This window comes from Metopolophium dirhodum, chromosome 2, assembly GCF_019925205.1.
Source record: "Metopolophium dirhodum isolate CAU chromosome 2, ASM1992520v1, whole genome shotgun sequence".
In the NCBI taxonomy this organism is placed as follows: domain Eukaryota; kingdom Metazoa; phylum Arthropoda; class Insecta; order Hemiptera; family Aphididae; genus Metopolophium; species Metopolophium dirhodum.
In genome coordinates, this window is record NC_083561.1 from 32,031,483 (window position 1) to 32,050,448 (window position 18,966).

Here is an 18,966-nt window from a genome sequence, read left to right on the forward strand (position 1 = left end):
CAGATGAAAAAAATTAAAAATCCTTAGTCGCAGTTTTTATTTATAAGCATTTAAATAGTTCAAATCTTGAGAAAATACGGAAAAATCACGAAAATTAGCAAGTTATTTTGAGTTGAGAATTCATAACAATTTTTCTTTTTAAATCTAAGATTTGAAAATGTAATACAAGATTATCCATAAGTTTGTCTACCATTCTCAAAAAAAAAAAATGTCTACACGAAAGTCAAATTAAATGTTTATGAGCGTTTGAAATTCATATTTTTACAACATTTGATATTCACTCGATTTCTCATGTAACGATTTTGCTATTTTGTTGTTATTCAAAAACGAATAACTGTAGATACATCTACATACAAATTTTACTGAATGTTTATATTTTCGTTTTCTATACACCGTAAGGTTTTGAAAATATTTTGTTTTTTTTTTTAGCTGTTTACGGACATTGTCAGTTTTCAATTTTTTTAGTTTTTTTTTCTATTAATATCAATACAATTTTATTTATTGGGTAAAAAATCGTGAAAATTTAATTTTTCTGATATATTGTTACATTAGCAGTTGAAAAATATTGAAAATACCATAGGCACAATTTTTTTTTATAAGCATTTAAAGTTTATTTTATTTTAACTTCTTAACTTAACTAGTTACTTTTGGCTTTTCATTAACTACTTAACTGTTAACTTACTAAATTTATTTTTTAATTAACGTGAAATGAACGAGTTAATTTTTCATTTAAAGAAGTAAATTAGGTTAATTTATATTGTTCTAATTTAATTATATTTCACTATTTCAGTCTATTTCTTTTTCATGTCAAAAAATATGTATCGTAAATTGTTTAAAGTCAAAAATGTATATCATTCGAATCTAACTTAGATGGAAATAGTATAAACACTATAGTCTATAATTTAGTTTTGGGTTGGAAAAACATTAAGTACGCTAGCGTTGTATAAACAAATTAACTTTTTTATAACTTAATAAAAAGTTAACAAAAATTGTGTATTAACTTTTAACTTTTTGTTATTGGTGCATATTAACTTAACTTAACTGAGTTAAAAAAAAATCATTAACTTGCCCAGCCTTGTGAATTACCACCCAATTGCTTTTATGTCAACAGTTAGTAAAATATTTGAGATACTTGGGTAAAAGCAACTTCGATATATTTTAAAACAGGGCTTGCAAACGTTATGATTATAACGTTATATTTGACAAAAAAAACGATTGAAATTTGTAAACGTAATTATAACGGATAACGATAATCAAAATTAATTGAATACCGAATAACAAAACATAACGATTAACAAAATATACCTATTATATATCATTAAACAAAACATAACGCTAAACGTAATTTATAGAATATCATTGATTGAAAACTAACGCAAAACGAAATAATTTAAAATCCATTTATTTAAAAGGTCTATTGGTTTCATAGAAATATTTATTTCATGCAACAAATCTAAGAATTGATTATATTATACTCCGTATCCAGGCAATTGCCTACCGGCTACCCGCATTAGTTATTATTACGGCTCGGATTTATATGTATTTATTTAACCAAAATATGTATTTATACAATAAAAATATGTACATAAATATGTGCTAAAAAATGTATATGTATTATCAAAAAAAAAATAATAATAATAATAATAATTAATAATAGAATGAAATGTAATAAGCTAATAAAAAAAAATATTTATCTAACTATCTAATTATTTTGGTTGCAATTAATAATGACATGCATTTTTAAATTTTCGAATTCGAAAGATCGCCGATTATGTTGTAAATTTGATTTTTTATCGACTGAAAGATCTCTCAACTTCGACTGATGTTATAGGACAATATTGCATGTTGACTATGTCTGAAGGAGAAAGTTCAACATCCAATGAAGCTTCAGACGAAATACCAGTCAGAATACTTTTAATAGCTTTCATTTCTGCTAGACCGGAATTTTTTTGTAGTACATTTTTAACTTTAGCGTTTACAATATCGCCAATTGGTCCTTGAACTTTTTCAATTCTTTTTACCGCTTCCTCTACTACACTTAAACTTTCTACTAAAGTTAAGTCTTGAGTTTCTAATTTCGTAATGACATCAACCAAAAATTAATAATTAACAGAAATGTTTATTAATTCATTTTTCAAATCATTATTTTCTAAAAGAATTTCTGCTTTTTCAATATACAATGAAGTAGTCGCATCGAGTTCGGCAACAACATTTTTGATTTCTTGGAAGTTTTGGCAATAATAATTAGCGGCATTTAACCAAGTGCCCCATCTAGTTACAATTGGTTTGGAGGAAGGCTTAGATCTGGGTACATATTTTTAAATATTTCGACACGGCTAGGAGCTTTTAGAAATATATTTTTGACTGAAGATATTAACTCGTCAACTTTTGTAAATTTTAATCTTATAGTTTCTGCTATTCGGTGAAATGCGTGTGCTAAACACGTTAAGTGGATCATTTTTGGGAAAAAAGCATTTAATGCTTTACCGGCTTTTATCATGTATGGCGCATATTATGGCATCAGATACAAATAATAATACATTCTCGTGCATAACTATATCGGGCCATAATATACTCATAGAATTATTAAAAAATCTTGCAACAGTTTGGTGGTTGCATTTGTCTAATTGTTCACAGTTTAACAAAAAAAGGCTGGGATTTACTGTCATTTAATTTTCCAATAATAATATTTGCAATAAATCTACCATCTACATCGGTTGTTTCATCGATTGATACCCATGATGGGTCCATCACCAATTGAATTTCTAATAGACACAAGAGTTTCTTTGTAAATTGGTTGAATATGATTTTTTCTTAAAGTGCTTTCGTCGGGAATCGATTGTGCAGTATATTTTTCCAAGAATGATTTTAAATTAGAATTTTGAAGTTTTGATAGCGGAATATCAGCTTTAATAAAATCTTGACATAAATCGATGTTGAATGTATTAGAAACTGAGGAAGACGTAGATGACAAACAATTTTGTTTGAATGTCAGCTTTCTATTTTTGTTTTCTTTGTGCTTATTAGTTTGTAAATGTTGTGTTACCTGAAATCGTTGTTCAATTGCTATTGATTTTTCACATGCAGCACAATACAAAATTTGACCGTCACTTTGTAAATGTTCATCCGGAAATTCAGCAACATATTTTGTTGCTTTGCAACTTTGCAAGTCTTAGATCAGGGGTCGGCAAGTAATTTCTATTGGAGTCCTAAAGATTAAAATAATAAATCAATGAGGTCCAGTGAAAAAAATCTTTTTCAAATCTTTATATAATAAAAATAGCAGTATAAAAATAAAAATAATTATTCAGTTATTACAATTAATTTATATTAATAATTACAAAATTAAAAGTATGAAAAAAAATATATTTATTATAGTAAATTATTTAATGCGAAAAATTGCATTTATTTTCCTTAGCCAGCTTTTTGAAATCGGGAACTCGTGGAGAACAGCTTATGCGCAATGTGTCCTCAAGGTGAGAGTCTGTTAATTTTGTCCGATATTTGTTTTTCAAAAAATTAATTTTTGAAAACGATGCCTCACAAATGTATGTCGAACCAAACAAATATAAATTAAATTAAATAAATGTCTGTATTAATAATAATACTATTACAGAAAATAACATAATGAAGATGAAGTACAATGTTTTGACAGGGTCCATAGTCTTGCCTTCCGCGGTCCGGATCCGGACCGCGGTCCGCCAGTTGCCGATCCCTGTCTTAGATGATCGTACTTTCGGCATTATTGGTTACACGTAAATTAAGACGTTGTTTAATACACAGATTAAACCCACGAAATTAAAACACGGCCCGTTCGTTACTGTAGGTACACTGTCAACTGTCAGAACTTCAAACGCGAACAGTGTTTTAATAAATCGTTATCTTTATGAGGTCATAAATATCAAACATATATCGACAGTAGATTAGATTAAGTTTAAGAATTGGTATTATTTTGTTACTATTTTGTACTTTTGGAAACATGGGCAAGTCTGTATTAATAAATAATAAATCGTAAATGAAAAAATTGTCGAAATATGTAGGAAAAATGGAATTATTGAGAAATATGTAAAAACATGTACTTATGGCAAAATATGTAAAAATAAGTAAAATCAAATATAGCTCATTTTATCAAAAATCTTGTGAAACGAATTTATCACTTGCTGAAATTAGTTTATCATGTCTCAGAGAAAATATGTATTTATATATAAATCCGAGCCCTAGTTATGACCAGTTAAAACGCATTGGAAAATTCTTATAAACCTATATTTCATGGAGCGCAATCGTGTTGCGTTTTTTGCATGTAAAAAGGTAGGAGGGGCGCAATCGTGTTTCACCTACTATAATAATGGATGTGTTAAATTTTAATGCAATGATAGGTATCATTGTATATGTTTCTGAGCGGAGATTAAATTGTAATATATTTTATTTTGATACAAGTAAAAACCTTGCATGTAGTTTGAAAATATATTTTTGACAATGAGGAAAGAAAATTCCAATTTAAACATTTGGTTGAAGTTAACTATAAAAAAATTAGCAAACATTTATGATTTTGACAAATTTTGTCAATATTTGAATTTTGAACTTCAGACGCTTATAAAAAAAATTATAAACATGTTATATTAGTGACATAATTCTAAAATTAAATTGAATAAACAGAATGCCAATTTAAAGAAATGGTGAATGTATCAAGTTTCTACAATTTATACTTTTTGAATAATAACAAATCCTTAGCTATAAAAGTTGAACATTTTTTAAATTTTTAACTACAAAATAATTAATAAATTTTTCCAAAATTCGAATTTTAAATGCTTATAAATAAAAACTGTGACTAAGGATTTTTAATATTTTTCAAATATCATTGTAACAATATAGTATGAGCCTTGTATTAATTTTCAAGCTTTTTTACCCAACAAATAAAGTTTTACTGACATTCATAGAAAAAAAGACTAATAAAATTGGAAACAGAAAATGTTTCTAAACAGTTCAAAATATTTTGAAAATTTTATCGTGTATAGTAAATGTAAATATAAACGATCAGTGAAAATTTGAATTGTATATAAATAGCTCAAAAAAAGTCAAAATATTTTCAAAACTTAACAGTGTATAGATATTGCAAATATAAGCATTTGGTGAATATACCACCATTCGTTTTTGAGTTTCAGTAAATTAAAAAAAATCGATCTTGTCGAAAACAATTTTTGCGTTGAATTCCCGTTTTTCCGTTACTTTTTTAAGCGCTTTTGAAAATTATTGGAAATTTTTAATTTTGACAGCCCGCAAAGTACCAACAAGTTCCTTTTACAAAAGTTACTGAAGTGAAAAATTAAATCACTAGGAGTAGTATATATATACCATTCCTGGCGCAGTCCATATTATATCAATAAAAGATCACAAAGAAAACAATGTGTAAAAAGATCAGAAAATCTAAATGCAATAATAATTAAAATATTTTTCGCAAAACTTATGAAATGCAATAATAATTAAAATATTTTCCGCAAAACTTAATTATTAAAAATAAAAATCGAAATGCAATAATAATTAAAATATTTTTCGCAAAACTTATGATATTAATAATTAAAATCTAGATGCAATAATAATTAAAATATTTTTCACAAAACTTATGATATTAATAATTAAAATCTAAATGAAAAAATGTATTAAAAACTTATATATTTAACACTCACCCAAATGGGGCACACGTTATTATTATATATTTTTCTAATCTTTTTGATTTTGATTTCTAATTAGTGTATTGAGATGGTCTACAAAATCATTTCTGTCTATTTTTGTTTTATAATGTCCCCAAGCTAATGTATCAATACTATTTTCTAAAATAAATCTTTTATCATCATAAACACTTAAAGCTTTTTTGTTTTGTTCTACAGTAAAAATATCATGTTTCTTAGTTCTAAATAAATTTTGTTTAACATATTTTGATTTTTTTGTTAGTAAACAATTTTCAAAATCATTAAAACATATTTTATTTTCCACAACATTTTTTTTAACACCTTTAGCTTTTTTAATTTCTTTTTCAGAATCTAAGATTCGATGTGAATATAATTTGGATCTTAAACCTATAAATTCAGTCATAATTTTTCCATTTAATTCATCTTTAAACTTGCCTAAGACTTTTTTGTTAACTAAAGGTAAACCATAAATATTATCTTTTGGATAATCTGAAGTGTCAAAATGATCTAACATAATTTTCATATCTTGATAAAAATCATTAGTTTTTATTTCTAATATAAGTGAATCTGTATCTGTATATAACAATCTAACTCTATTTCCATATTTTTGTTTAATTATATTATAATAAAAATCATACATTAACATTTTAGATAAATCTAAAATACACATTCCTACATATATTGGTTGATTGAAAGTTATTTCACATCTTTTCATATGTACTGCAGCTAAATTTTCAGTAAAAATTGTTCTTCGATCAAAATTTGGTTTTGCAATTAATTTTTCTACTTGGAGTGCATTAGAACATAATCTTATATCAACATGATTTCGAACATTCATCATAGTACGTCCATAAACACTATTATTCATTAATTTGAAAAATTCTTTTTCAAAATCATTCTTAGCTTCTGATCGAAGATTAGTATTAAAATCAATATAAACTTTTAACCAAGGAGATTGACTAAATTCTAAAACTCTGTGAATTTTCTCTATTTTTAAACCTAATTTAATATATAATTTTAGTGTTTCATAATGTATTATATATTTTTTCTTATCATACAAAGTTGTTAATAATTTTGGGAGTTGTTTGTCATCAAAATGTCTTTCCGGTGCTAAAGGGAAATCTGAATGTAGATCATGAAGTTCTTCAGGATAAGTTAAATCGACTTCTAAAATATAACCTTTAGATGATTTGTCAGAAATATTCATTACATCAAAATCATTTAGATTATCAACCCATTTGAAATCTCCAGTAGGTAAATATTTACTCATTGCCCAACCGTAAAGATTATTTGCATCCAAGTATTCTAAAAATATTGATTCCTCTTTTTTTTTAAATTTATCTCCCATATATTTATTATTTGCTTTTGAATATCTTTGACTACATTGAGATAAACCACCTCTGATTCCATTTTCAAACAACAATATTTGATCTATATCTGTTAATAAATCTAATTTTACGTTTGTCATTCTTAACATACAATCCCATGCAAATCCTGGTGTTGTAAAATACCACATAGGATCTAATTTATAATTTTTTAAAGAAATATCTCTAAAATTTTCTATTATGTCTGTTAATAATAAAACATCGATCTTATTATATAAACTAGTGAATTCACGCATATTTTGTATATTAAACACTTTCCAAATTTTCTGTGAGTTTTCATATTCCTCTTTAGTTATATTTTTATCAATGAGAGAACTATAAAATTTTTCAATAGGAGGTAAACATGTTTCATTAAATTTTTCTTCACAATCCATATACTCATAGGGATAAGCTAACTTTCTAGTAACTAAATCTAAATGTTCTTCAGGAAAATATTTACCAAGTTCTTTAAATTTATTTTTTAAATTTAATTTCGAATCATTTCTTAAATTATTTGTTAACTTGTCTAAAGAACTGGGTAAAAATTTGAATGAATCTATAAATCTTAATTCTGTAGATATTTTTATGTCTTTGCCATTCCTAGTTACTACACGTGGTATAATTTTTGAAAAAGAAATATATTTTTCCTCATTATTTGCGAGCATTTTTATTTGTTCATTATCGTTCCCAAATTCTTTTATAAATAGATGGGCATCATAACCTGAAAGATTATGAAAAACAATTGGAATAAAACGTGGATTTTGGTAGTTAAGATTACAGATAGAATGTGCTGCTCCTCTATATTCTCCAGTTAAGTGGTCATGATCCCGAACTTTTCTCATATTTTTATTTTTATTTTCTATTTCGTTTTTAAGTTTATCTTCATACAATTTAAATTTTTTAACATCATCAGTATTTTTATAATATTCAATAGTGTTTTTATATATTTTAAATTTTTTCTCTAACATTGGAGGTATTTCACTTAAATATCTTTCACAAATATGACATTTATTAGATTTATTATAATAATTATTTAATTGTTCTTCATTCAATGATTTCATAGGAACTATTTTATCATATATTTCAGAAATACTTATTTCTTCATTTTTCATACATTCATAAAATACTTGAGCTACGTTTGGACCAGAATATGTTACAGGAGGTTTATAATCACCATTACTATATTTAATATAATAACAAAAATTATTGGGTATATGTTTCTGATAACAATTAGTAAAAGACTCTGTATCATTTGGTTGACAAGTATATATTGGTTTAAGAGTACATTCATAGTCAGCAAAAACCACAAAAGGTACTCTTAAGGAATTATTATATTTTTCAAATACTAAAGTTTTATTATAGGGTTTTGGTAGAACTATTTTAGCAGCTTTATTATTAGCACAATAATGTTTATGTTCATTTAACTTATTTTCTGTATCAAAACTATTTAAACACATTTTACAAATTTTTCTTTTATGACCATCTTTTGTCATTTGACTTCCACAAAGTTTCCATAAATCCTTAATCCAACAATAATGACCTTTATTCTCATTATCCTCTCTTAAATACATCAAATCTATATGATTTGTTTTTTCATTTATAGTTACTTCTAATGGTACAATTATATGCTTATTTTTATTTTTTTCTTCTAGGTAGTAAATATTAACAGATAAATTGTTAATTAATTTAACAAATTTTGGAACATCTTTGGTACTTACTGGAAATTCTATTTTAGATTTTTTAATTACATCATCATATTCATTTTCCCATTTTTTATATTTTGTAACTCTTTGTCCATCTTTTTTAGCAGGATGTAAAGCTGAGAGTATTGCCCAAAGAAAACATTTATCATCTTCATTTTTAACATTTATAATAGCTTTTTTATCTCCAATGTTTTTAGGTAATTCAATATATGAAGAACCCTTAAAAGGAACATATTTATTTATATTTATTCCCAAACTTAAAATTTCATGAAGTCTCCATTGAGAACCTTTCAATATAAAATCTTCTTCTTCTTGTACAATTTTAATTTTTACTTCTGTATAAAAATCATTTAAGTTAGAATTTTTTGTTAAGATTATATTTTGTGTTTTAAAATTTTTTTCCTCATATTCCATATTTTTTTTATTTTTACCTCTCTTATATATAGCAATAAACATAATATTAACTTTTAAATTTTGTTTCTTTAATTCATGTTTAACTCGTCCTATTACTGGATTATCTAAACGATTTAAAAATGTTTGTATATCTTTAATACCCATATTATTTTTAATAATATAAGTTTTTAATCTACTTTGAAATGCTGTTTCTTCATTTTTTAAAATAGGTCGAATCGTGTTGTTTATTTCAAATATTTCTTCATTAAAATTAAAAACTCTATGTGATTTAGGTATTATCTCTCTTGATATTCTTGGTCTTATACCATTATTTTGATGACGAATAGACTGTAAATGTTTAGACCAACTGTTGTATTTAACAGTTATCTTACAAATATCACAAGTTTTATCTGCAGGTCTTTGTATGCTCTCTTGTCTTGTTCTTACATTTGTTGTTGTTGTACCTCTGTATGTTCGTCTAAATCGAGGTATAATTGTTTGATCTGGATCATTGTTTTGATGTCGAATAGATTTCAAATGTCTAGACCAATTTTTGTAACTAACTGTTAAGTTACATTTTTCACAAGTTTTGTTAACCATTTTATTATTGTTAACATTTCCTTTAACTAAAGATTCAATTTTTTTATTTTCCATTCTTTATTATAGATAATATTATTATTTTTTTACATTCAATTTTTTAATAAAAATAATTTTTATTAAAAATAATATTTAAATAATATTAAGATCCCATACTAAATTCACACATTTTAATATTTCCTAAATTTTGAACAATCTTAATATCGTCTAGATAATAGTGATTATAATCATCTGTTGCAATAATTTGATCATTGGCTATATGACAAAGTTCTAACCAAGTTGGTGAATGTAATAGTTTAGAAACATAAGGCTTTCCATTTCCAAAACCATCATCTCCTTGATTAATAATGAAAATATTTCCATCAATTGGAATTTTATTTAGATTATATTTAATACTCTCAGAATATTCATAGTATTCAAAAGCACAAAATTTCACATAACATTTATTATTTTTTTTTTGTATACTTTTTTTTATTTCATTTCGCATTACTTTCAAAAAATTAAAATTTTTTAGTCTATATTGATTAATTGGTACACCATTATATTTTGTATTAACTCTACAAGGTAAAATTGTTTGATCTATATCATTTTTTTGATGTCGAATAGATTTCAAATGAGCAGACCAACTTTTGGAACCAATTGTTAAATTACATTTATCACAAGTTTTAGCAGGATATATTTTTTTATTTAATACATCCATTTTATTATTGATATCAATTTCTTTAACTAAAGATTCAATTTTATTTAATCCTTCCATTCTTTATTATAGAAAATATTATTTTTTTTTTTACATTCAATTTTTTAATAAAATAATTTCTATTAAAAAATATCATTTAAAATTTTGTTTTTTGTAACTCTTGGTTATAAAAACTCCCTATAATCTCTTCATTGTTTAAATCTATAATTTTATAAGTAATAGGATTTGTGTATAAAATTTCATTAACTATAAATATTTCTTTTGTCCAATTATTACTATATTTATTACCAAATGTTTTTTTAGAAGCTGTTATTCTTACTCTATCACCTACACTAAATTTAATTTTTGGTTTAGGTTTGTTTTTTGTAGAAAATAATTTATGAAAAACATCATCTTCGTTAGATTTATTTACTTCACAAGGTCTCATACCAATAGATCGATGTATGTCTTTGAAATTATATTCATATATTAAACTTTTTAAAATTTTAATCCATTTTTTAGAATTTGTAACTTCAAAATGTAATCTCATTTTACTGTTTAATGTTCTGTTAAATCTTTCAATAATTGACGATTTTTCTTCATTTTGGGTGTGATACATTTTAATTCCATATTCTTGCAAAACTTTTTTAAAATGTTTATTTTCAAATTCCAAACCTTTATCTGCGTGGAGTAATTTTGGTGCTTGATGATTTTGTGATATAGCTTGTTTTATTATTTTTTGAAATGTTTCTGAAACATTAATTCCATCTTTCTTTTTGAGTTCTAAAGCCCAAGAAAATTTTGAAAACGTATCTATAACAGTTATTATATAAGAATAACCCTCATTTTCATCAGAATAATTTCTCATTATAACTAAATCAGCAGCCCATAAATCATCAATACCTTTAGTAATTATTCTTCGTTTAGGAAATTTTTTTCTAACTGGTTTATGAAGTTCTTTAGCTAATATCATTTTATCTGGGTCATTTAATTTTTTATTGGAAATATTATGTCCAATTGTAGGATTTTTTATAAATTTACTTTTATTTGTGTTACATTTAAAACATATTGATGAAATTCTCCATCTACCATTAACTGTTTGAATTTTATTTGCATTAATATTTTTTGTTTGAATTTTACATTTAAGACAATATATAGTTTCGTTCATTTTTTATATTTATATTGAAAAAAATTTTTTAAATAGAAATTTTTTAAAAAAATTATTGAAAATAAAAAAAAATTATATTTTCTAATATAAATAAGAAATGGAAATGGAAAACTTTAAAGATGCTTTAAATAAAATGAACAATGGATATACATTTATAAAATTTAATGATTTGGAACAAGGAAAACCATACAAAGTAAATAAGTTCATAATGATTGATACAAAGTTTGGAAAAAGAATAAGTGTTGTATTAAACGATGAATATATGTTAAATTTACCAGAAAGATATACAAATGAATTTACAGAAAACAAAATAACACGGTATAATACATGTTCGGAAACAAAATTGAATCTTATTTATAATTGTGAAAAAATTTTAAAGAATGGGAAAACAAGACATGATTTTGATTTTAAATAAAAAAATAAATTTACTTTTATAAATGGTATTTATAAAAGTTAAAAAGGGTTGTATTCATTTAAACAAACCTATTCACAATAATGATAGTGATCATTTTTTAGGTCTCTATTCATTAGTTTTGAAAGGCAACAATTTTATTAATATTGAATCAGAGTGTTGTATAACAATTAAACAGAATATAATACATATAAAAACAGGTAGATATAGTATTGAACAATTGAACAAAGAAATAGAACCACTTATTATATCATTTTCTGATGAAACTAATAGAATTACAATCAAATCTCCTTGTTATTATAAATTAGATGAAAAATTAAAAAAATATTTAGGTTTTAATGGTAATATAGATTTTTCAATGACAAGTGAGAAAAAAATGTACTTTCCTATTGATGGTGAATATTACATAAATATTGAAAAAGAATGTGAATTTAGATTAGGTCGAAATGGTCAAATCCCACTAGGTACAATATTTATTGGTATTTATTCAATAGGTGAAATTGAAAATTTATTTAATTCATTCGGAACTAAATTTGTGGAAAATTTTCCTAAAATAAATCTTGAAATAAATAAAAATTTATTAAAAATAACTGCTTCAATTGGTCTGTGGTTTGATGAATATTTATCAAATTGTTTAGGCTTTAATTTTATAAAAAAATTAATCCCTATTAATAAAACATGGCCTAAAGGGAAAGAAATTGTATTAGGTGTTGTGTATACAGCACCAGATATTGCTTATACAGTAATAGGAATAAAAACTCCACAATTTTACACTCAAGGTTTCTTAAAAGAAATAAATGGTATTATTTCTAATGAAAATAGTAAAACATTATTAAAAGGAAATTATTCAATTGAGCATTTAAATATCTTATTCAATTCGATTATGAAGTTGGAAAATAATGGTGATTACATTAAAATAACAACAAAAGATTATTTTTCATTTGATAAAGATTTAAATTTAAGTTTAGGATTGAATGATACAATACATACACATTATGGAGAAAATTCATCATTAAATAATAACAACAAAATATTAGAAGTACATTGTAATATAATTGAAGAATCTATTACACATCATATTGATGAGCTATCTCATTATGATGAAGTTTTATTTTTATTTCAATATAATTCTAATAGTGCTTTGATTAAACCTCATAAAATGATATATAGACCAGTGAGTAAAAATCGGTTTCAAAAAATAGAAATTTATATTTTAGATTTGAAAGGTAATATTGTTAATTTTGATGAAGAATTTATTGGTGTTCTTGATCTAATCAAAAAATAAATATGAAAAGTTTTTTTTCAAGATAAAATATCTTGAAAAAATAAAGTATGGAACGATCTTTTTTATAAAACTTCCTCAACTATTCCTCTTTCAATATCAAACGTATACACTGCACTAGAAATTAAACAAACATAACAAATTGTGTTCTCAGGTAAATTTTTACTAAAATCTACGTTTAAAATTAGTGTACAGTTGGTGATCGCAATTTGACTTTGGTGTCTACTCATGTTAACAACAAAAAATGGTCTCTTTTTAAACATTTGTTTATCTAAATACATTAATGGATTTTCTTCATGTGATTTATAATAGGTTTTTTTATAACTCATATGATCTTCATATGCTTGACAAATTTTCAAATCATTAAAATCAAGATTTTGCAATTCATTAGGATATTTTTTTCCATTAACTTTAAAAGAATAATTTACAACATTACAATCATCAAAAAAAGCAGCATTACTATCTTGATTGTCTAGTTTATTTTTTTGAAAATAAACAACACCAAAAAATGGATGTTTATTATTTCGATAATTAGATGATAAATCGTATCTTATATTTTTTCCAGTAAGATTTCTGATTTCAATACATTGCCATTTTTTAAAATCTAAAATAAACGGTTTCTTAATTAATTCATCAACTATTTGAATTTTTGTTATTTCATCATATTCTATATTTTGCATTTGAACTTTTAATTCTAAAATATTAACTTTACCACGTTTTGCTTTAACATTTTTTGACTCTGCTGTAGCTTCAGTGTTTGTTTCTAGAATCAATGCATCATCATCAGTATTTCTTGTAAAAATTATTTCAAATCTAGCATTGTAAATTTGTTTTATATCTTTCATTGACCCTAAACCTAAGTGTGATAAAGGAATGATGAGCTCAACACTTCCTCCTCCTTCAGATGTAGATTGAAATCCTGAATTTTGTGTAGGACCATTTCCATCAACAGCATAACTCATATAACCTTTTACTGTACTTAGTCTTCCAGTATTCTCACTTTCATCTATAATTTTATTATTTAATTTAATTGTAATTTTTTGAAACAAAAATGCTCCACCATTATCAGATAACATAACATTAGATTTTGCTGGATATTTAGTACCATCTTCTTGTACATATTCAAGTAATAAATAAAGTTTTGAATTTTTAACATTCAGAAATTTATCTTTACCATCTACTATAACTATTGTATTTCGGTTTGGTTTATTTAATTCTGTTGTGATTTGAGGTATATAACTTTCATATTGGCTATTTATTATATAATTATCATATTTATTTAAAATATTTTCCATTTTCTTATTTATATTACCAAATATATATTTTTTTTTAAATAAATGGATAAAGTAAAAGTAAAATATTTTATTGAAGATGAAAATAAAAAAAAATCTTTATTTGAATTACCTTCACGTGTTTTAATTATAGGACCATCTGGTTGTGGTAAAACAAACTTGTTGTATAATCTGATTATAAATTATTGGATTCCTTATTTAAATCTATATATTTTTACAAAAAATATTGATCAACCAATCTATAAATATATTAAAAAAATATTTGATGATATACCTTCTATAAACACACATTTTTCTAATAATGAAATAATATCTGTAGATGATTGTGAAGAAAATAGTTTAGTGATTTTTGATGATTTTCTAAAAGAAAAACAAGACATGATAATTGAATATTTTATAAGATCAAGATCAAAGAATATTAGTGTTATTTATTTAACACAAAGTTATACTTCAGTAGATATAAAAACAATAAGAAATAATTTGAATGTTTTAATTGTTTTTAATCAATCAAATTATTATATTGAAAAAATATGGTCCGATTTGATTAGTGAAGATGTACCTTTAGAAAAATTTAAAGAAATTAATAGAACTTATTGTAAAAAATATGATAAAAAAAGTAAAACAAAATCATATGGTTTCATAACAATAGACTTGATAAAAAATTTAATCTATGACAGTGAAGGTAATACGATTTTATATATCGATGAATGATTATGTTTTATTTTTATTTTGTATAATAAATGGATATTAAACAAATTCAAAAAGAATTAAAAAAAAAAATTAAAAAAAATGTTACATTTGAAGATCAAAAACAAAACAATTCCAAGGTAGGAAATAATTTAAAAAACACATCAGATGTAAAGATTCAGACAATAATTAATACTAAAAAAAAATTACAAAATAGATTTAAAGATAAATTTTTTAAACCTAATGAAAAAGAGACTGTTATTATAAAAAAAGATGATGAAGATGAAGATAATATTAAAAAAGAAAAAAAACAACATAAATCTACAGATGTAAATAAAATAATTAATATTCAAAAAAATTTACAGGATAGATTTAGAAATACAGTTGTAAAACAAAAACATGTAATTGAAGAACAACAAAAAAAGTTTGGACCAATAATAAACGCATTAACAAATGTTAATACAACAATGAATGCAGTTAAAGATGTTGCTATTAAAACTGAAGGAGACATTCAAAAATTAAATAAACCCTATTATTATCAACCTAGAAATCCAGAATTAAAAAGATTAACAAGTTCAGAAGAGACTTTTGGAACTCCAAAATATTCTAGTCAAAAATCAACAAGTAATTCTCCATTACCTAAAAATGTTATAAACTTAGGTGCTATTTCGACAAGATATTTACCAACTGTAAAAGATACTAATTCTTTTGGAATATATTATAATAAAGAAGATGATATTCATATGATTGGAAAAGATAAAATAAATTTTGAAAATGATAATATAATTTTAAATGGAAAAACATATACAGGAACTCTAGGTTTGTGGAGATTATTAACTCATGTAGATACTACCAATCCGAAATTTTATACAGATGATGATTTTAATATTTATAAAAATATATTAATTGAAACTAATTCTATATATCAAAACAATGATCCTTCAACGAAAAGAGCTAAATCAAGTCGTGGTGAAAAATATAATGATATGATTAAAAACATTTGGAGAGAAATGAATGGAATTAAAACGAATGAAAATGATGAAGAAACTACGGATAATAAAAAGAAAGAAACTACTGATAATAAAAAAAATAATAAAAAAATTAATAAAAAGAAAGAAAATAATGATGATAATGAAATTATGGAAAAGAAAGAAAATAATGAAATATTAGCTGAAGATAATCAAATAGGGGAGGGTTTAAAGAAATACACAGAAAATCGTATTGAATATCGTTATATTAGTAATGTAAACCAAGTTATAGATAATTTACAGTTTATTTCTGCAGAGGAAAGAGCTGGAAATAATAATTTTAAAAACGAAAAACTTGGTATTCTTCATTTGTTTAAAATAATTATGGAAAACCATATTGATACTCCTGAAGGTATTGAATATTTACTAAAATATGTAACTTGTTTACCAAATGATGTGAAAAATATATCAAAAGAAAAAATAATTAAACGTATACATTATATATCAATTGAAGAAAGTACAGGAAATAATATTTACCATGATGAAAAACTTGATATTCTTAATATTTGTATTAGAGAAATGGAAAAATTAATTGATATACCTATTATTGGTGCAGATTATTTATCATCATATGTTTCATGTTTACCAAAGAAAATTATTACAGGTTCAGGAATTGTTAATTTTCTTTTGAATTGTTCAAGTTTACCTCAAATACATTGGCCTGGTTATAATTATTTAGGACCGGGAACAAAGTTAGAAAAAAATAAAAAACCTATAAACAAATTAGATGAAGCTGCGAGAGAACATGATTATTTTTATAAAGATAATAAAGATACTAAAACAAGACATATTGCTGATAAAATTTTAGAACAAAAAGCAATGGAAAGATTTTATGATCCTCATAGTTCTATAGGTGAAAAAACTGCAGCCATTTTTACAGCAAATGTAATGAATGTTAAAAGACGATTTGGAATGAATTTAATTTAATTTATTTTTTTGTATTATAAAATGAATCTAAATTTAAATAAAAAACAATTTAATAAAATATTGGAAGCTCATAAAAATAATAAAGATGTATCAATTCTAATTGAAAATAATCAAATTGATAGTGGAAAACATAAATTTATTCTTGAGCCAGAACAAATAAGAAAATTAAAAAACGCTAAAAAAAATAATACCAGATCAAGATTAGAACTTAAACATATTCAAATTAAAAAAGGTGGATTTTTACCAATAGCTATTGCTGTGATTGAAGGCGTAAGTGCTTTGGCTGCAGGTGCAAGTGCAGTTTATACAGCAATAACTGATGCTAAACATAAAAAAAAATTGGAAGACGAAACAATTCGACATAATAAAGAGATGGAAAAAATTAGATCACAAGGTTCTGGTTTGAAAAAAAAAAAAAAAATATTGAAAAAAAAATTAAAAAAATGAATAAATTTGAAATAAAAACATTTAGAAATAATATTGAAAATTTTGAAGGTATTTATACACGGTTTTGGATTAAAGAAAATAATATAAAAATTGACCCATTGAGTAATATAGATATAAATTACTTTGGAAATAAAATAAAAAATTATAGAGGATGTTTTATGTTAAATGAATTACCTACAACACCATGGGAAAATGAATGTGGAGTATTTAATTTAAATGATTCTACTCAAAATGGTTCTCATTGGGTTGCATGGAAAAAAATAAACAATACATTTAAAATATATTTTGACCCATTTGGTCATATAGTTGGTGAGCCACCAAAAGAATTTTTAAAATATTTGGGTAAAGATAATCTTTTTTGTACTGTTTCCCAATTTCAATACTATAATGATCCACCTATATGTGGTCATTTATGTTTAGAATTTATTGAAAATTATAAAAAATTTATTTAAATATCATAATTTTTTTTAATAGAAATATTTCTATTAAAAAATAACAAGTTAACGAGTCGTTTTTTTACGTTAACGAGTCGTTTTTTTACGTTTACGAGTCGTTTTTTTACGTTAACGAGTCGTTTTTTTTACGTTTACGAGTCGTTTTTTTACGTTAACGAGTCGTTTTTTTACGTTAACGAGTCGTTGATGTACTCATATGTATGTTTTAATAATTCGATGTTAAAAAAATATATTTATATTATAATGAAATTAAACTTTCACTAAACAAACTACGTAAATTAATACAAGAGGAATTACATGATTCGAATAATAATAATTAAAGTGTAATGACCTAGTTTTAATAATAATATGTAACTCGACTGATTATTTTTTAACATCCTGTTGTGGAATGTTATCAGCTGACTACTATACAATGTGAAGTATACAGTGTGATGTATACAGTGTGAAGTATACAGCGTGGTATAATTATACTAGTTTAATTTTATTTAAATAGTGTTACATAGTATACATTACATGCCTAAGCATTGTGGCGCGGTGGGTTAAGGCGTGTGTTTTGAGACTGAACATATTAGGTTCGAATCTGACTGCAGCAGATTTGTTCCTACTGTGTTTGTTCTCGTAGTAGGATTTGAAATTAGGTGGGGGGCATTATAAAGCCGGCAATTGTAGCGCTTCGGGCGATTGGTGATTTACATGCGAATGTAGGTTGTCACGTGGTGCGGCCTACGTTGTCACCTTGATTTGTATCTACCTCAGTCTTGTTCCAAGGCTGACGTATATAATGTCCACCTCTGACTTTAAATTCTACAAATAAATGCCTGTCTAACCCACCACGTCACAGTGCTTAG